Below are 10899 nucleotides of genomic sequence, written 5' to 3' on the forward strand. Positions count from 1 at the left end.
GAGAGTTTCATTTTATATTTTCAACTTCATTAATAATTTCTTATTCCCCCTGAAAGGTAAATATGATGCAACCCAATTTTTTTATTAACTTTGCTAATTGGCATTTGCAAAGCTCATTGTAAACCCGAGCCTTTCTCTAAGTAACACACACTAGCGTTGAAAGTTTGAAGCCGATATGAAAAGGCATTAAATTATCGTGAGGAAACCCATATCTCATTTTCTTAAAAAAAATGGGCAAATTGGCACCTATGCAGATCAGAACTTACTCAAACTTTACAATAAATACGATACATCAGAGCTAAATAAATTGAAGCTTATGAGAATAGGAATTCGCTAGTACAAATACGGAACCCCCATATCACAATTTATTAAGTATAATTGGCAAATTGGGACGTAAATGGGTCAGTAAAATTGCAAACTTATCTTCGAGCACTGTACATTAGTTAAAATTATATCCAATCAAAAGATATTTTCCAGTTATCACATACTGATAATTATTTATTATGCTATGAAATTGGCAAATGGCTTTTACATGATCCAAAAAAAAGGCACAATGCCGAGACTGGATCAATATATAAATAACCCTCACGTAGGAGAGAGAAACTTATGACGACGTTTCGGTCCGTCAGTAAATCATTTTAGTCATTCTTCTCTGTATGTTCTCTAATGAGTCTATGTCCATCCTGTAGTAAGGGGACCAAAACTGAGCAGCACTGACTTGTAAATGGTCCAGGTCGGACCGAAACGTCGTGGTCAGCTTCTCTCTCCCGCACACGGGAGAGAGAAGTTTTAGGCTAAGTTAGGCTAAGTTTTAGGCTAAGTTAGGCTAAGTTTTAGGCTAAGTAAATTCCATTTACTTAGCCTAAAACTATTTTGAAAATTTCCTTTCCCTTAAATGCGTAAGTGTTTAAAGTTAGAAACCAATCAAAATTTTCATTCTCGAGAAATGGGTCTGGAAAATATTCAAACATAATTTAAAAATTATAATTTACAAAAAAAAAAAAAAGGCAATTCACTAGAGTTGTAAGTTTCAATCCAATCAGAAGAGGTATTCTCAAGCTATAGCACGAGAACGATGAAAGAGAAATTCGAAATAACCCAGCTTATATTTCCTACAATAACAACAGTTAACGTAAATACACACACGATCGAAACATCACTCGCCTTTAAACACATTGTTTCCTCAATAGGCGCGCTCTAATACCCATATAATTTTCTGGGATTCTCTCATCAGTACCTATAATATTCGCCATTTGGAAACAGTCCTGACGTGGGTCTTTCGATGACCGATCGATGGCTTCGACGTGATTGTTAGGGGTTAAGACATTTTGACTTCCCAGGAGCATTTGAGTTACCGAACACAAACACAAAGTATACATTTAATCCTATAATCGGAAACAAAGTTTATCCTCAGTGTACATATATATAGAGATGCATACCTCTCAGGGTATATATACCACGAAGTTGCAGTGTCTGACAGGATTGTAGATGAATGGTTCAAAGAACTCTCCTGCCATACGGTTTATAAGCTGCTTCTCCGCTCACATGCCGTATTCTATTCAAGATTGATGGACTGACCACATCGACTCAAGGTTGAGGGACTGACTACCTTATTCTCCTCCTGTTCTTCAAGTTTATCCTTTGTATGGACTGATGAAGCCACTGTGTGGCGAAACGTTTCCTCAATGAAGATACCCAAGAGTTGCACATGTGTCTAATTTAACAACATATATACCACGCATACAGTTTGGTATGGTTAAGGCCTGTCTACTGCGCTAGGGTCATTAAATCCTCTATTTCTGTAGACGCAAAACCTCTTGTACCTTTATTTAAACACCTCAAAAAAGGTACTAAGAAATAGAAAATTAGATATAGCAATATGTTCAAAATAATAAATATATACGTGATCGTGCTGTGGCGATTAGTTGATCTAAGATTTATAAATGATTCCATATACCAACCATCACACCTGTCTTAGATTAGGCTCTCTGGAGCCATCACCAGATTTAGCATTTACAGAATCTTAGAAAGAATTTTGGTGCTTGAAGAGTCTCGGAGCTGAGAGTGATAACCTGCGAGAAGAGACTGAAAGAACTGACTCTGATGGTCTTAGAAGACAGAAGAGCCAAATGTTAGGTTAGGTAAGATTCGTCAGGAAAAAGGACAGGTGTTTCTTGACGAGGGTCTAGTCATATGATGACTCACCACTGAAGCTTTTGGTCATCTGACTGAGGCCTTCCGATGGCTTACATGTCCACTCTATTAAAAATTTATTTGTATATAAGATCCAGGGGAGACATACTTATAATATAAAAGTTACTCAGATGACTTAGGGTAAGCAGGGACAAAATATAAGAAAGATGGTCATTATGAATACTGGTAATAGATAAATCTTAGACTCAAATGAGAGACAAATTTCAGAAATACTTTTTCAGCCTCAAGACAGTCGCGCAGCGTAATAACCTAGACGAGGAAGTTGTGAAATCATACTCCATTCATACAAATTTAAGGAGAGTTAAAAGTGAAATGATAAGGCTGGGAATTAGAGAAACCGCTGGTATTAAGAGGGCAATGATCTGAGCCTCGAACCCCGTAACTACAACTAGGACAGTACACACACACACACACACACACACACACACACACACACACACACACACACACACACACACACACACACACACCCACACACACTGAACCACACATATACACACACACACACACACACACACACACACACACACACACACCACACACACACACACACACACACACACACACACACACACACACACACACACACACACACACGCACACACACACATTGTTTTAGCTGTACCACTTCCTCAAAGGTTCCTCGTCGTAGAAAGGAAAAACCTGCTTTTCTTATTACGTAACAGTCCTCTGATCACCCTCCCCCCACACACACACACATGCAGTGCGACAAGCCCACTCAACACCCCAAGACACCCCCCTCAGCTTCCATCCCACTCTGTACAAGAGATAATCCAACCCTTTCCAAAGACACCTCTCTCTCCCTTACGTCACCCTTCAATTTGTTACGATTGAAGCTTAACGACTGAACATGCGTCATTAAGACTGCATTTCACCTGACATCAAGACAGCGGTACTTTAATTCTCAGAATATAGGAAAATTAAACTCTGTGTATATTCAGTGAGGTATAGACACCTGTCAGTAAATGTACACTTAATGATTCATACTTAACTCTGCATACACAGTGAGTGATACTTGTCACTGTATATAAACTGTCTCTCTCTCATCTTTTTTATTCGCCGAAAAGCAGAATGCCCTCGAAGGATTAATCCATGTGGATTACTAACCCAGGAAAACCCAATCTGATGTCTGTTGCTTATATCTATTTACGTCCCTCGGTCCTCTTAAAAAGGGACGCAAAACAGCTGACTAACGCCCAAATGTCTATTTACTCTTAGGTGAACAGGATCAGCAGCGGCCATTTAGTATCCAGGTATCAATTTTCTGCCAGGTGAACAAGTTATGTAAGGAACCCTGCCCCAACGATTTGCTTCGTCTCAGGTCAAACTTGAGTCGTATCAGCTGTGACCCGAAAGCTATAAAATTAAGCTTTGATACACATTAAATTTGGGAACTCTAGCTGGGAATCTAGTAGCCCTTAGATGTATCTAGGATGTACAGCTTTAGCGTGGTTTGTTAACTTAGTTTAATAGATTTAAAACCAGTGACAGTACGAGGGTCATTAAGACTGCATATTGCCTGCGTTCCACAAGTCATGAATATATTAAATCTTAAGGCAGAAATTAAAGTCAACTCCGTGTATATACACTGAGAGATATACATCACTAGGTGCATAAAGACTAAGTGATGTTACTGTCCTTATACCTGACGGTATATACATCACTAGAGGATGAGTTAACTGGGTTTAAACCCTATCAACTACACAAAGGGTCTATAAGGAAGTCATATATCTGGTTACCTGCCGTTCAGAAGACGGTAATCCCTACAACAGGGAATTAATCTCTCGGTCTATAAACACTGAAAGACATTCACTTCTCTGTGTATATGACCTTCGATATGGACCCACATTCTCAACCAAGTAATTAAAATTAAGTAACTAAACACAAAACTGACTTTTATAAACACGTTTTCAGTAATATCCGTAATTAAATATTTATTTGGTTTAATACTTTTTAATGTAAATATTGATGCTATTCTTTCATTTATTTTTTATAAACTAAAATAAGCCTTATCATGTTTAGTGAAAGGGAAAGCCTTTTGGTGCTGCTGGACCCGTTTTCTTTCATCTTGGCTGTCCACTTTCTATACAACGCTGGATTATGCAATTCACTGTGCATAATTCTACTGACAACTTCCCTTTACGTACCACTTTTACTTTGATATTCCAAGGTTTTTGTAATTAGTATGTCACTCTTTTTTAATCCTCACAAATGTTTCTTTAAAAGATATGCAGTATTGCTTGATTGTAGCTAGTAGGGTTAGACTCGCTACTTGACATACCCCGCTTTCCATGTCTAAGATTTTCCCTCTCAACTTTTAAACTTGCATTATTGCATAGTTCCTGAAGAAGCACGCACGAAAGTGCGAAAAGCTTGGAGCTAATATTTTATATCCTTCAGCGGCACCGTCTATGACCCTAATGCGACGAGACAATAGGATCACAGACGGTCTAGAGACAGTAGGGTCACAGACGGTGCTGAGACAGGGTCACAGACGGTGCCGAGACAGTAGGGTCACAGACGGTGCCCAGACAGTAGGGTCACAGACGGTGGCCAGACAGTAGGGTCACAGACGATGCCCAGACAGTAGGGTCACAGACGGTGCCGAAACAGTACGGTCACAGACGGTCAAGAGGCAGTAGGGTCACGGACGGTGCCCAGACAGTAGGGTCACAGACGGTGCCGAGACAGAAGGGTCACAGACGGTGCCAAGACAGTAGGGTCACAGACGGTGACAAGACAGTAGGATCACAGAGGGTGCCAAGACAGTAGGGTCACAAACGGTGACGAGGCAGTAGGGTCACAGACGGTGCCGAGAAAGTAGGGTCACAAACGGTGATGAGACAGTAGGATCACAGACGATGCCGCTGACTGAAACATGAAGAGAATTTCTCTTTCTAAAATCGTTCTATTAGCACCCTCGTAGCTTCGTGGTAAAGTATTGGACCTGCTACCACCAGGAACATGGTTCGACTCTCCCGTCCATCCTTCTGTTTATGATATATATATATATATATATATATATATATATATATATATATATATATATATATATATATATATATATATATATATATATATATATATATATAAAGGTAGTGGGGTGGTAGACAGCAACCGCCCAGGGAAGTACTACCGTCCTGCCAAGTGACTGTAAAACAGAAACTTGTAACTGTTTTAGATGATGGTAGGATTGCTGGTGCATTTTTTCTGTCTCATAAGTACGCTGGATAACAAGTATATCTTGCTACTTACACTTAGGTCACACTACACAGGCATGGACATACATACATATATATACATACACACATCTAGGTTTTTCTTCTTTTTCTTAATAGCTCTTGTTCTTCTTTATTTCCTCTGTTCTCCATGGTGCTAGCACATCCTCTGTAGTGAAAAAAATAATCGGCGTGAGTTACATGAACATTCTGTTGAGTTAGGAGATATCGGATCATGAATAAACGTTGTTTTGGAGCAGATAAAAAGTCTACGGATGTTGCTAACCAACTTTGGTCTGATTCATCTATAAGTATTTGACGGCTGAGGTCCAACTCCCGGTCCTATTGTGTTAATCTACAGTGCCTCTGCCTCTTTCGGTTGCTGATCTACAGCTCCTGCGCCTTCTGTGGGTGTTAAGCAACAGGTGATAGAACTCTTGCGGAAAGCAAAAGCTCCTGTACCTCTTGAAGTCGTTGATCTCCAGCTCTCTGACCTTCTTAGGGAAGGTTGACCTACAGCACCTAGGGCCCTTCAGAGAATTTAGCTGCAGGAAATCTACCCTTAAAGGGTTTAGGGCTGCGTATGTTGTGGGTGGCATGGTGGCTGAAGCTCTCGCTTCACGCGACGATTGTCCGGGTTCGATTCTCGGGAAGGGTAGAAATATTGGGCGTATTTCTTTACACAGGTTGTTTATGTTCTCTATCAGTAAAATGGGTACCTGGGTGTTAGTTTACTGATCTGGGTCACATCCTGGGACAAAACTGATCTAATTTGCCCGAAATACTCTGTGTAACAAATGGCTTTCTATATAGTAGTATGTCATTGATGTCAGCTAGGACTGTATACCTTGTACATGTACTTGTAGTAATGAAGATATTATTATTATTATTATTATTATTATTATTATTATTATTATTATTATTATATACGTGGCTAGCTTTATGCTATTCGGGGGTGGGTGGGATACCTCTCTTTGATAACCCAACGATCGAAACACTTTCTTAAATTAATTTAAGATTGTCGGATTTTTAACCCAGATGGTTAGGCACTCACGATAACCCGATAATGACGTTTTAGACTCTTGTCTGTCTTATTTCCACTGCTGTCCTTTTAATCTTGTCTTCAGGATGCGACCCACAGCACTCAACTAACACCCAGGCATCTACTTATTGTCAGGTGTAATGAAACGCCCAACGTTTCCAAGCGTGCCGGCGATCGAACCACGGACACCCAGTTTGTGAATTGAGTGAGCTATTAACCGAGGCAAGTAATGTGTTTTATTTCCATTGGAGTCCTTCCCAAAGACGAGACCCACTTCAGTTAACTACACCCAAGTACCTATTTACAGCTAGTTAAACAGAGGCAACATGTGTAGGAAGATGTCCATAAGTCTCAAACTACTCAATATTTGAACCCGGGTGCTTTCGGTTGTGAGTTGTATGTTCTAAGTGGATGGAACAAATCAAAACAAACCCATAAAATGGAATTGAAAATGACTGATGTTACCGTCCGTCGTAGATAATTTAAATATGTCGAGCAACTGTTTGACTGGTTAATGGAATTTAAAGTCTATTGATTACTATTACTACTACTATTGCCTCGCTTCACTTCTCTTTTTCTGTCTTTTGGGCCACTATTCCACTACTTCTACTACCAGCATTACCTTTACCACTGCTTCTCTTCTTCTTTCTTTCCCTGTTTGTTCCGTCCCTGTCCCCCTCTCCTATATATACTGGCTCCCTCACCTTCTGGGTAGGACTTAATGGTTATAACTAACCATAATTTTTAAAGGGGATGGACCAGTAAGCCAGCGGAAGGCCTCGGTCAGATGCCCAAAAGCTCCAACGGCGGGTCATCATCTGATTAAGACCCATATCAGGAAACATTTGTCCTGTTTCCTGAAGAATTTTAACTAACCTAACCTTCTGTTAGTGTGACTTGTAAATGATTCACGTCATCGGCTTTTTTCTCCTATGTGCGGGTTATTTCTGTAGTGTACACTAGTTTCATTTAGGCTGCACTACACCTTTTCAACCCAGACGAGAATTCTTTAACCCTTGAAACAGGGGTTGAAGAAAATTCTTAGCATATATACGCTGAGGGAACGACATCTCGCGGTGTGTATATACAGTTAGAGGCCTGAAGGTCATGGTAACGAAATACGAGAAAACGGGAAACCAATTCTGCATCAGAGAAAACGATGCTGGTGTAGAAAATGTGCTAAGGCATACTTAAGATAAAAAAAAAAGTATTCTCAAGATATTACGCAAAATTATTCAGTAATGACAGAACGGGTAGGATTCGAACCCGTATACCTGGAGGGGGTTTCGGGGCAGGTGATTTATTGCATAATGTTGCACTTGAATCGATTTCAGTTGTTTAAATAACTAACAGCTTTTTAATCGCCATACAAATATTTTTAAATAATTATTATTCAATTTATTATAGAAACTGTAAGTCTTACTTAAATTGACACCACGTGGCTAATGTGTGGTTGGAAAGGGTAGTTTATTGTGGCAGAATTTGGTAGTTTAGTGTACGAGGATTACATAGTTTAATTCAGTTATATAGGGTAATTTATAGTAGATATTGGGGAGCGAACGAGTTACTTTAGTGAGCGGTAAGGAGCTAATAGTTTAGTGTGGAACAGGACTGGATACTTTAATGTGGAACAGGACTGGATACTTTAGTGTGAAACAGGACTGGATTCAATGTTTAATTCAGTATGTACTAGCTCTTGCGATACAGTGTTGTGGGTGCGAGTGTGAGATAATCTCCTGCTCAAAGAAAAGGAGATGCGTTTACGTACATTATTAGTGATGAATAAAACGATATATCCAACTTAACTGAGATACACACACACGCACACACACACACACACACACCTGTGACTAGCAGGGTTCCACAAGGGTCAGTCCTAGGGCCGGTGCTATTTCTGGTATATGTGAATGACATGACGGAAGGGATAGATCCAGAGATGTCCCTGCTTGTAGATGATGTGAAACTAATGCGAAAAATTAAATCGGATGAGGATCTAGACAGGCTGCAAACCTGCTCTAGCAACTGGCTCCTGGAGTTTAACTCCACCAAGTCAAAGTCATGAAGATTGAGGAAGGTTAAAGAAAACAGAATACATGTTAGGGGATCAAAGACTGCAAGCTTCACTCAAGGAAAAAGATCTCGGGGTGAACATAATACTGAGCACATCTCCTTAGGCGCAAATCAACCAAACAACTGCTGCAGCATATGGGCGACTAGCAAAGCTAAGAATAGCATTTCGTCACCTTAATAATGTGACGACGGGGGTCGAAATATACAGATGAATTAATCTTCTGAATTTCTGTCTCCATGTGGGTTATTACTGACCAAAGACAAGTGTTCATTACACTTTAGTTAATCATCGAGAGTTAAATTTAATCCCTATTTTAGGGTTATAGAGTCCCTGACTGATGGTGAACAACAGAAGTAGATGTTGTAGTAGATGTGTAGTAGATAGGCTTCAAAACCCATTATTCTTTAAAAACCTGGAATAAGCTACTTGATAGGGTCAGTGATAGTAAAAATAAATTCAAGACTAGAGCAAAAGAATGATGGTGAGCGAAGAGAGAAAGTTGATATTTTTATTAGCATAGTTATGCACACATTTGGGTCAATACTGTAGCACGATCTGATAAACATACGAGAGTATAAAACAGACAAAGCAATTGCTGTGTATCTTGTAAGAGAAAGGTACCTGTTGTTCTTTCTGTTGGCTAAATGTAAGACAACATACATATGTGCCTAACTATCTGGCAAATAATTCGAACCCCCACCAGGAATCAGTTGTACTCCTCGACTTGAGAGAACTGGGTCACCTTTGGTTAAATTTGTATATTGTATCAGTAAAGTATAACTATATTTTTGTGGCTCCACAACCATTAAACAAATTTATATTTATGTTTGTGAAATCATTTGAACATTTTCTGAATACAACTTACCTTTTCTTCTCTAACAAGATAGATTAAACTTTTTAATGTGAATTCTCCCAATAGTTTAACCGTACATATGTCGTGCCGCATAGGTAAAACTTGCAAGCGAAAATTTATGTATGCAATAATTTATGAAAAATCATTCTAAACCTAACGAAAAATATGTATTTCATTGTGTTTATTAAATTATTGTAAATTTATCCTAAATATATTTAGTTGGATTAGGCTAAATTAAATTGCGCTTGTTATAAGGTTCGGTAAGTTTTCTAAGGTTCTTTCGTACAAAATTAATTTTTACATTAACATAAATTAAAAAAAAATGTATCTTTAAACGTATAAGAGAAAATTTTAGAAAACGACTTAATTTTAAACGAGTTCTTGCTAATTGACTACGATATATATATATATATATATATATATATATATATATATATATATATATATATATATATATATATATGCAATAAGATCACAGTAAACAGGCGATTTCAGAATATGCAAAACAACCACTCTGAAAAATTCCAAGCGCTCTCGTGACTACTCACATTATCAAGGAACTTGATAATGTGAGTAGTCACGAAAGCGCTTGGAATTTCTCTATTCTTTCAGAGTGGTTGTTTTGCATATATATATATATATATATATATATATATATATATATATATATATATATATATATATATATATATATATATATACACATACATATGTGCAGTAAAAATACCGAGGAAAATAAAATATCCCCAAGTTTTTGCCATTATTATTATTATTATTATTATTATTATTATTATTATTATTATTATTATTATTATTATGGGGAAGCTCTAATCCCATAGGGATTATACAGCGCCTGGGGGCGGGGGTAGATGGAAGGTATTCAGGCTAAATTCAGGGAACTGGATCACAGACCCAATTCCCTAGATCAAGAGCCCATTACCAGCATCAAGGACTCTCCCTTGAGGGGTTTTTCCTGCTCAGTTAAGTATCTCTCAGTGAGAAACTTGAGTCAGGATCACGACTCTTGGATCCTTGCTTCATATCTAACACTTACCCACATTGCCATTAATATTCCAAATTTCTGCATTAAACACCTTCATCTATCACATCATTTGCTCATTTTGCTTATTTATCTATGCAATTTTTGTATCATCACTAAAACATTTGTATAATTTTATTCCATCAATTCACATGAATTAGGAACACAGTTCCCGTGACACAACTCTTGTTACATTTCTCTAAGATCGTCAATCTGTCTTTTATTTATTGTGTGTACCGATCATTGTGTCGTGAATTCCTCTTTGCTGAGTTTCCCGAAAGCTGATCTTATATTTACTATGTCCACTCTCTCCCTGCTCCAAGAGCTTTGTCATATCTATTCATAAAACTATGTATGGATCCTGCCTCCACTACATCACTCTCCAGATTGTTCCACTTCCTGACAACTCTATGACTGAAGAAATACTTTCTAACATTCCTA

Source organism: Cherax quadricarinatus, chromosome 68 (assembly GCF_038502225.1).
Source record: "Cherax quadricarinatus isolate ZL_2023a chromosome 68, ASM3850222v1, whole genome shotgun sequence".
In the NCBI taxonomy this organism is placed as follows: domain Eukaryota; kingdom Metazoa; phylum Arthropoda; class Malacostraca; order Decapoda; family Parastacidae; genus Cherax; species Cherax quadricarinatus.